The sequence below is a fragment of the Ictidomys tridecemlineatus genome, chromosome X (genome assembly GCF_052094955.1).
Source record: "Ictidomys tridecemlineatus isolate mIctTri1 chromosome X, mIctTri1.hap1, whole genome shotgun sequence".
Taxonomy (NCBI): domain Eukaryota; kingdom Metazoa; phylum Chordata; class Mammalia; order Rodentia; family Sciuridae; genus Ictidomys; species Ictidomys tridecemlineatus.
Genome location: NC_135493.1, coordinates 840,029 through 849,391, shown reverse-complemented (window position 1 = coordinate 849,391; position 9,363 = coordinate 840,029). Strand labels below are relative to the sequence as shown.

Below are 9,363 nucleotides of genomic sequence, written 5' to 3'. Positions count from 1 at the left end.
AATTCATCTGTTTTTCTTTCATTGTCTTTGCCTTCAGTGTTATATCCAAGAAAGCACTGGCAAATTCAAAGCCATGCAGTTTTACCCCATATTTTTCTTCTGAGAGTTTTATAATTTTAACCTTACATTTAGGTTATGGATTCCTTTGAGTTTATTTTTGCATATAGTGTTAGTTTAGGCCCAATTTCACTGTTGGTTTTTCATATGTGGCTTTTATTATATTGAGATAATATCCTTTTATTCCTAATTTCTTTTTTTCAAAGAGAGAGAGAGAGAGAATTTTTAATGTTTATTTTTTTTATTTTAGTTATCGGTGGACACAACATCTTTGTTGGTATGTGGTGCTGAGGATCAAACCCGAGCCGCACGCATGCCAGGGGAGCACGCTACCACTTGAGCCACATCCCCAGCCCGATATTCCTAATTTCTTAAGGGTTATTAACATGAAAGGGTGTCAAATTTTTTCAAATGTTTTTCCCACATCAGTTGAGATGATCATATGTTTTCCCCCATTCTGTTAATGTATTACACTGGTAAATTGTCATATGCTAAAACATCCTTACACAATAGGAGTAAATCTCATTATTGTTGTATTATATAATCCTTCTAATATACTCCTAGATTTGATTTACTCATATTTTGTTAAGAAGCAATGGAAAAGGCACAGGCCAGGGGCACAGGCTCACCTAAATACTAAGATGGAGAACTAGTCATACCACTATAGAGTGCATGCCCTGCCCATCACCCCACCAACACATCACTAAAAGCCTATTTATAGCTGTTCCTTGTACCCAGTATATCATGTCCAGAAAAAAATACAAGACATTCTAAAAAGAAAACAATCCAATTTGATGAGACAAATTCAACACCAGGACCAGAGCCAGATATGACAGGAAAGTAGAAATTATCACACTAGAAACTTTTAAAAACAATGACCTATATGCTAAGGGTTTTAATGGGGGAAGTTGAAAATATATAATAACAGATATATATTGTAAGCAGAGAGATGAAAATTCTAAGAAAGAATCAAAAAAATAATTCTGGAAGTAAAAAAAATACTGTAACAGAAATAAAGAATATCTTTGATGGGCTGTTTTTTTTGTTTGTTTGTTTGTTTGTTTTTTTGATACTGAGGATTGAACTCTCAAGAGCACTTGACCACTGAGCCACATCCCCAGTCCTATTTTGTATTTTATTTAGAGACAGGGTCTCACTGAGTTGCTTAGCACCTCATTGTTGCTGAGGCTGGCTTTGAACTTGTGATCCTCCTGCCTCAGCCTCCCAAAATGCTGGGATTACAGGTGTGTGCCACCACAACTGGCTTAATAGGGTCATTAATAGAATAGCAGAGGAAAGAATCTCTGAGCTTGAGGATATGATCATAGAAACTTCGAAAAATTACTGGAAAAGCAGAACAGAATATCCAAAATCTGTGGGACAAGTATAACACATACAAATGTAAATACCAGAAGAAAAGAAAGAAACAGAGGCCAAGTTTTGAAACAACACTGAGAGGCAATTGATCTCCCCAGATTAATACTACACATCAAACCACATATACTGGAAACTTATAAGAAGTATAAATACAAACAAATAAAAACTGAATTTGTGTATATAATATTCAAACTTCAGAAAAATCAAATAAAAACTCTTGTAAGAAGTCAAAGCAAGGGGCTGGGGATGTGGCTCAAGCAGTAGCGCCTGGCATGCGTGCGGCCTGGGTTCGATCCTCAGCACCACATACAAAGATGTTGTGTCCACCGAAAACTAAAAAATAAATATTAAAAAATTCTCTCTCTCTCTCTCTCTCTCTCTCTCTCTCTCCCTTCTCTCTCTCTCTCTCAAAAAAAAGAAGTCAAAGCAAGAGGAAAACACTTTACCTACATCAACCTAGGATTGTATACTAAATGAAATTATCCTTCAAAACTTCAGAAGAAATACTTTCTTAGATAAATAAAAATTCGAGGAATATATTACCAATAGACCCATCTTGCAAGAAATATTCAAAGAAGTTATTCAGAGAGAAAGAAAATGACATGGCAGAAACGTGAATCTACATAAACAAAGGATGGCAAGAGAGAATGAATAAGTCAAGAGACTATTCGCCACACAAAAGGCACTGAACAACCAAGTAGACTGAATGCCTTAACCAGTCAAGTGTTTGCTGGCTTCTATTGTTGGTACCTCAATTCTAGCAAAATGGACCTAAGAATGAAGGGCCATTGCTGAGGCTATAATGGGCTATGCAGGCAAAGCTGATCTAGGTATTGTTGCTGTGAATATCCAACTTGCCAGCAATGGAGTCCAAAAGCAAGCCCATATGTCATCATTCATCAAGGAAACTATCCAGCTGTGGGGAGCCACTCCAAATGCATGCGCCTTTAAGTCCTGATTGATACACCACGGGGAATCTGCTGTAGTCTGGCTGGGTAGTGCCATGACTCAGGACTTGGGACTAGGTCTTTTCCCTCGCTTGGATAATAAGGTGTGGCCCTGTTCCCTTGTAATCCCATCCCTTGCCTCATTTGAATGGCTTCTCCCCAATAAAAGGGTTCAGCACGTGCTCCTCTCTATTTTTCCATGGACCCCTAAGGTCAGAGGAGCCATCACAGGACCCAAAGAAAAAGGTATTTCTGTCTCTGTGTGATAATTTTGTGCAGCCCAGTTCACCTGGAGTGACCTTGAGTGTTTAGTCATGAAAACCGACATTTAGCCATTTGGTGAGCCTAAGTAATCAACACCAGCTAAGCCCTTCCATTAGCACAAGACCTTGCATTTTATCATTGCATCACACCAAGAAATCCATTTTAAAGCAAGGAAATACATGGCCATGGGATCCAATAGTCTAATCATATACAATATTACTGGAAAATTGTGTTGCCCATCTGATAGAGTGTAGAATAGCTTGTTGAAGGAATAGCCAAGACACCAGTTTAGAGATAATATTCTGTAAGAATAAGGCACAATCTTCCAGAATGCAGTATATTCAATAGTTTAATGGCTAATATATAGTGCTATTTTCCTAACTAAATTACATGGATCTGGGAAATGAGGGATGTCAGTAGGAGCAGCTTCAAATTAACATTACTCCCATTGACCCCATTGGGGAAACTGCCTCTAAATGTGGGCTCTGAGGGCTTAGGAGCCCTGGTTTTTAAAAGGCTAGGAGTAACTTACTGTGATGAACAGTGGCAGGAAGTGTTATACAATAGGAAAAGAGAAGAATGCATTTGGAACCAAGATCATTCACTTGGATATCTCTTGGTACTCCATTGCCCAATTTGGATGATAAATGGGCAAGTGCAACCAAGTCCTGAGAAGGGCACAATGATGAGGCACCTCATCAGGTGACCCAATTGAACCAGCAGAAGTACAAAATGAAAGGTAGTGGGAGGAATCCAGAGTGGATACTAGAGGAGGGAGACAAGCTGCTGGAAATGCTGACAGCTGATGGCTTTCATCTGAGTTCCCCTTAGGAAACTACCTTTGTCTGAAGTCAGCAACCTCATGCAAAGAAATGTCCCTTTCCTGGTCAATGTGAGGGTGAATAAAACTGCGTCCATTCATCTACTCCCTCTATCCAATCCTGTTTCCATTACTTCCAGTGGATTGCCTACCCCAATAAACTTCCTCCATGCAAAAGGAAGAAAGAAAAAAACAGATGATTTTTTTCCTATTTGCATTTTTCAAAAGCTTTAAAATAACTTAAGAAGGCATACAAATTGTCAATATTTGAACAATGTTGCCTGGAAATGTTTTCGTCTGGTTTACTTTCAGATAATTCACTGTCAGCTATAAATTTGTGAAGATGCTGTCACAAAAGCTTAGCAGATATGATTAACAGAAACCTGCTAAGAGATACTGAAAACTTAAATGTTTTATATAAAAAGGGTGAATGTGACTCTGTAAGATCTGTATCATGAGCTACACAGTCACCCTCCCATCATGCAAACCTGGAGGAGATGCTGTGGTAAGTAGAAAGATGCAGCTAGGCACACACCCCAACAGAACCAACCAGAAGGTCCCCAGGATTGCAGCCCTTGACATACTCTGATGAGGGGACATTATTTTTGCACTAGTTTGGAGAAAAATTGCATCACACTGCAGACAGCAGATCTTGCTACATGTATCTTCAAGAGTCGTGCCCAATGGGAACTGTGGAGAATCCCTGAAAACACAGGGACAGACACAGACAGCACCTTGCAGAGGGAGGCTCTCTGACTCCCAGATGATGTCAAAGTTGAAGCAGAAAGGACTAACCCAACAAATGAAGCAGATTTCCTTCTAAGAAAGGTAACATCCAGAAGAGATCTCTCCAACGGTGAGCAGGACAGCCTCCACACACATAAAGCAAAAACTGCTGCAAGCACAATCCATAGTCTGGCAAGAAGCCCTTCACACCCCTTCCTGGGATCTAGCAGCAAACTGGCTGGAAAAGCTCCTTGGGGATGCCTGGTTTTCACAGACCTCTTTCAAGGGGACCAGCTAACAGGAATGGGGCAAAGGTGGTGCAGATTTCATGCTTACTTCTCTGCTCTCCCACATTTTACTCAACTCTGGAGTTTGCAGGACACCCAAGAAAGCATGTTGCTTGGGGAGCCCTTCTGCCAACTCAAGGCCATGACAAATGACTTTCTGTACTGATTTTCTCCTATCTTAAGGGAGCAACACCTTTCAAGGTAACTTAAGAAATATACATTCAAAGGAAAATGCAAACCATCTGCAGAAGGAGAAACAGAAACCTCTTGTTGTAGGCTGTTAATATTTATGAAGAAGCAGAAGGAACTAGAGATGGAGCCAGGATGGAGTTACACAATTTCACTCCAGTTTTTCTAGTGCTTGCATATTGCCCTCATGTTACATTTTGTAGGCAAGGGCATGACCTTTTTTTTTTTTTTTCATTTCAAAGGTTCTTGTGCATTTCTTGCATTCCAACAGCTAAGCTGCTTCTCTTTGGAGACAAGGTCTGTCTTTTTCTGTATCCACAAATTCCTACATCAACAGGACAACAATATACAGCTTCCCAGCCTAAGACCTTTTCCATTAGAAAATATTTTCCACTGAATCAGAAATACGTGATTTATTTGCGTGTCTCAGTTCCAGGGTAATCTGCACAGTAAATGATTAAAACATTCCAGGATTCACAGGTTTTGCTCCTTCCTAACTTGTGTGAGCTTTTTGTTTGTGTGTTTCCCTTGGGATTCAATATATAAATCCTGCCAAATATATTTAGCAACAATTGTCCCTGACATGAACTGTTTTTTCACATTTTATCTAAAACTAATCGGAAAACCTATTATTTTCCTTGACCCTTGCTTAGAAGAAGCTCAGCAGCTGCAGGAACAGATAATATAAAATTGAATTTCCCCAGCTGTTTATTTCAAACCTTGGCAGAGGTTTTCAGGATGTGTCCAGAGTCAGCTTATCTTGTTAATCAGTATCAAAATAATCAGGATCATAAACTAGTATTATTGAAATAAAAATTTGATCAACTTTTTCTTGGTAAATACATCTGACTGCCTACACAACAACAGAAAGTTAGGTAACAAATGAGTTTACTCCATTAAATTTCTCACACATTCCACAAAATTTAACTCAACGTGGGGTCAAAGACTTTAATATAGGAGCTAAAAACATAAAACTCTTACAAAATGTAAGTGAAATATTTGTGACTTTAAATTTGACATTGATTTCTTACATATGACACCAAAAGTACAAGCAATCAAAGGGAAAAATATATAAATTGGACTTCATCACAGTGAAAAACTTTGGCTTCAAAGGATAATATTAGAACAGTGAAAAGACTACTCACTGAATGGGGAAAATATTTCCATATCATAATCTGATGAAGGTGTAATATATCAAGAATATCGAAAAACAACAAATAAAATGAAAAAGAATATATAAAGAACTTTTACAAGTCAATCCTAAAAGACAAATAATCTAATTAAAAGATAAGCAAAGGAGTGAATGGACTTTTCTGCAAAGAAGGTACACAAATGGTCAATATATACATTAAAATATTTGATATCATTAATCAGATAAATCTAAATCCAAACCATTTTATCCCCTTTAGGTTAGCTAAAATAAAAATAACAGCAATGATTATTGGTGAAGATGTTGAGAAACTGATACCTTTATCCACTACTAGTAGGAATGTAAAATGGTGCAGCTGTTTGGCAAAACAGTTGGGTAATTCCTGACAATTAAATAAAGAAATACCATTTGACCTAAAAACTCTACTATTAAAGAATATGCCTAATAGAAATGAAAACGTATGTTCATTTAAAGATTTGTATATGAATGTCTGTACTAGTATTCTTCATAATGGCCAAAAATGTCCATCAAGACATAAATGCAATCTTATTAAGCCAAAAAAAGGACTGAAAAAGGAATATATACAGACTCAGGCTGTTTTATTTTGTTCAATAATAAATAGTGAGATTTCTTATGCAAAAAGTGAACATTTCAAGAGCTAATATAGTTGACACATTCACTTTTTGCATTAAGAAATTAATGTGTGAGGGGGCTGGGGTTGTGGCTCAGCAGTAGAGAACCCACCTAGCACATACATGGCCCTGGGTTCAATCCTTAGCACTACATAAAAATAAACAAATAAAATAAAGGTATTGTGTCCAACTACAACTAAAAAATAAATATTTTTTAAAAAGAAATTAATGTGTGAACATTGCATAGGTACATGCCAATAAGACAACACAGATAATGAATCAATAATTTCTTTGCTCAGTCAAGATAAAAAGAACATGATTATTACTCAAACTAGTGGAATTTCAGAAAAAGATGTATAGTTTTAAATGCCCTCAGCATCAGAAACAAAGGAACAATAAAAGAGAAAATAACATACTACTTTATGGTGCTGAAGATTGAGCCCAGTGTTTTACGTATGCTAGGTGAACACTCTACCTCTTGAGCCACAACCCCAGTCACAGCAATTATTATTTTAAATAGCAACATATTAAGAGTATTTCAAGGGAAACCCTGGAACACACAGGAATGCTGTGTTTATTGTTATCTAATGTTTTTCATGTTTTCTAATAAATTCTATCAGATAAGAACATGAAATAATTGGTTATAAACATTAGAAAGATCTAAAATCTGTCTCATTTTATTAATGATATGATTGAACACCCACAAATATTAGGCTAAAATTATTATGATTAATATGGTATTGGAACTAGATCAAGATGAATATGCACAAAGTAATAGGTTTTCTCTATTTTAGTACTAAGCATTTACAAATGAAAACTGGGGGTTCAACCCAATATTAAAATGGGCTTCACACATTCTAGGCAAGTGCTTTACCACTGAACTACATCCCTAGTCTTTTTTATTTTGAGACAGTCTTAGTAAATTGCCTAGGCTGGCCTTGAACTTGTGATCCTCCTGCCTCAGTCACCCAAGTATGTGGGATTATAGGAGAAAACCATTTTATTAACAATAGCAACACATTTATAAATGCATAGGCATAATGCAATAACAAAATTACCTAAATATATTAATAAAGTTAATGTGAAAATTTAATGAAATTTCAGTTAGAATCACAACAGCTCTTGGGTCTTTTTAATCTGATAAATAAGTTAACTTTTTTGTTCTAGTGATTGAACCCAGAGGTACTCTACCACTGAAGAACACACCCAGACCTTTCTATTTTTATTTTGAGACAGGGTCTCACTAACTTGCTGAGGCTGATCTTGAACTTGCAATCCTCCTTCCTCAACATTCCTAATCTCTGGTACTACAGGTGTGTGCCAGTGGGCTGACTGTGAAAGCAATCTGCACTGTTCATTTTGTACTTTTCTTAGTTATTCTTAGGCAATTTATTTTTTCACAAAAAAAAAGCTTTAAGATATTTACCTGGCACAGTGGCACATGCCTGTAATCCCTAGCAACTTGGGAGGCTGTGGCAGGAGGATTGCAAGTTCAAGGCCAGCCTCAGCAAATTTAGTGAGGCCCTGTATCAAAATAAAGATAAAAAAATAGCTGAGGATGTTGCTTAATAGTAGAACATCCCTGGTTTCAATTCCTAGTACCTGAATGAATGAACGAAGGAATGAATTGATGAATAAATAAATAAGTAAATAATAAAGGTTGCTTTTACCAGATATCAGGATATATTAGAGGTCCACTATAATCACCTCAATATGGTACTGGTATAGCAAGATGATAGTAGGGCAATGAAATAGCATAATAAATCCAAAAACACATATTGCTATGTGAGAATTTTTATAAGATCAATGTGTTATCTCAAATTAATGGTAAAGCTGAATTATTTTATAAATGATGCCATCATAATAGGTCATTGATATGGATAAAAATAAAGCTAGACAGATGCCTCTCTTATTCCCTATAGAAAACATAATTAGCAAATGAGTTGTAAAAAGCAAAACAGTAAAAATCTTGTAAGAAAATCTGGGAGAATTTGCAACACTGAAGTGTAGAAGACATTTTTAAACAGCCAACTTTGATGATATGAAAGAAAATATATAGTTGACTATAAAAATTAAAGCCATTTTGGCAAAATTATAACGAAGGGCAATAGACAAATAATAGATCTTGGGAAATTGCAATAATCATGAAGTAAATTAAAACTTGAAATAATAAGAGGGGTCTTGTAATTAATTAAAAAGTTAAAGAGCACAAAGAAAAAAAATAAACAAGTTCCATTTTAGAAGTTTCTTAAGCTCAGTAGAAATAAAAATAATTCAATTAAAGTAATGTTGCAGGGCTGGGGATGTGGCTCAAGTGGTAGCGTGCTTGCCTGGCATGCACGTGGCACTGGGTTCGATCCTCAGCACCATATACAAATAAAGATGATGTGTGCGCCAAAAACTAAACAATAAATATTTAAAAATTCTCTCTCTCTCTCTTTCTCTCTCTCTCTTAAAAAAAAGTAATGTTGCAGCATCACTCTACATATGGTAGTGAGTGCAAAGATATAGTGCAAAGTGAGTGGAAAGGTGTGTATAAGTTCACACTTATATAAAACAAACTATGGAAAAGAAAACCCTTATGGGTAGGTGTGTATTATCATCCTGGGATGCCTGATTGGGATAGGCAAGAAGGGGTGTGTGTAAGGAGAATGGGGAAAATCAAACAAAGATGGTAATTTAGAGCTGGGGCTATAGCTCAGTTGGTAGAGTGCTTGCCTCGCCTGCACAAGGCCCTGGGTTCAATCCTTAGCACCATCAAAAAGAAAGATGATAATGTATAACATGACTACATTTAGTATTTACATTGGCATAAATTATATATTGTGTTTAAATCCTTATAGTACACGTTTAAGGAAAAAACACAAAATTTAAAATAAATAATTCCAGCATTTCACTCAATAAAGCAAAAGTA

At 36.4% G+C, this 9,363-nt stretch overlaps 1 protein-coding gene across 4 annotated transcripts in view; it reads right to left on the bottom strand.

Moving 5' to 3' along the window:
* F8 (coagulation factor VIII) overlaps positions 1 to 9,363 on the bottom strand; it is a 109,373-nt gene that overhangs the window by 98,591 nt on the left and 1,419 nt on the right. The gene's annotated exons all lie outside the window — the stretch shown is intronic.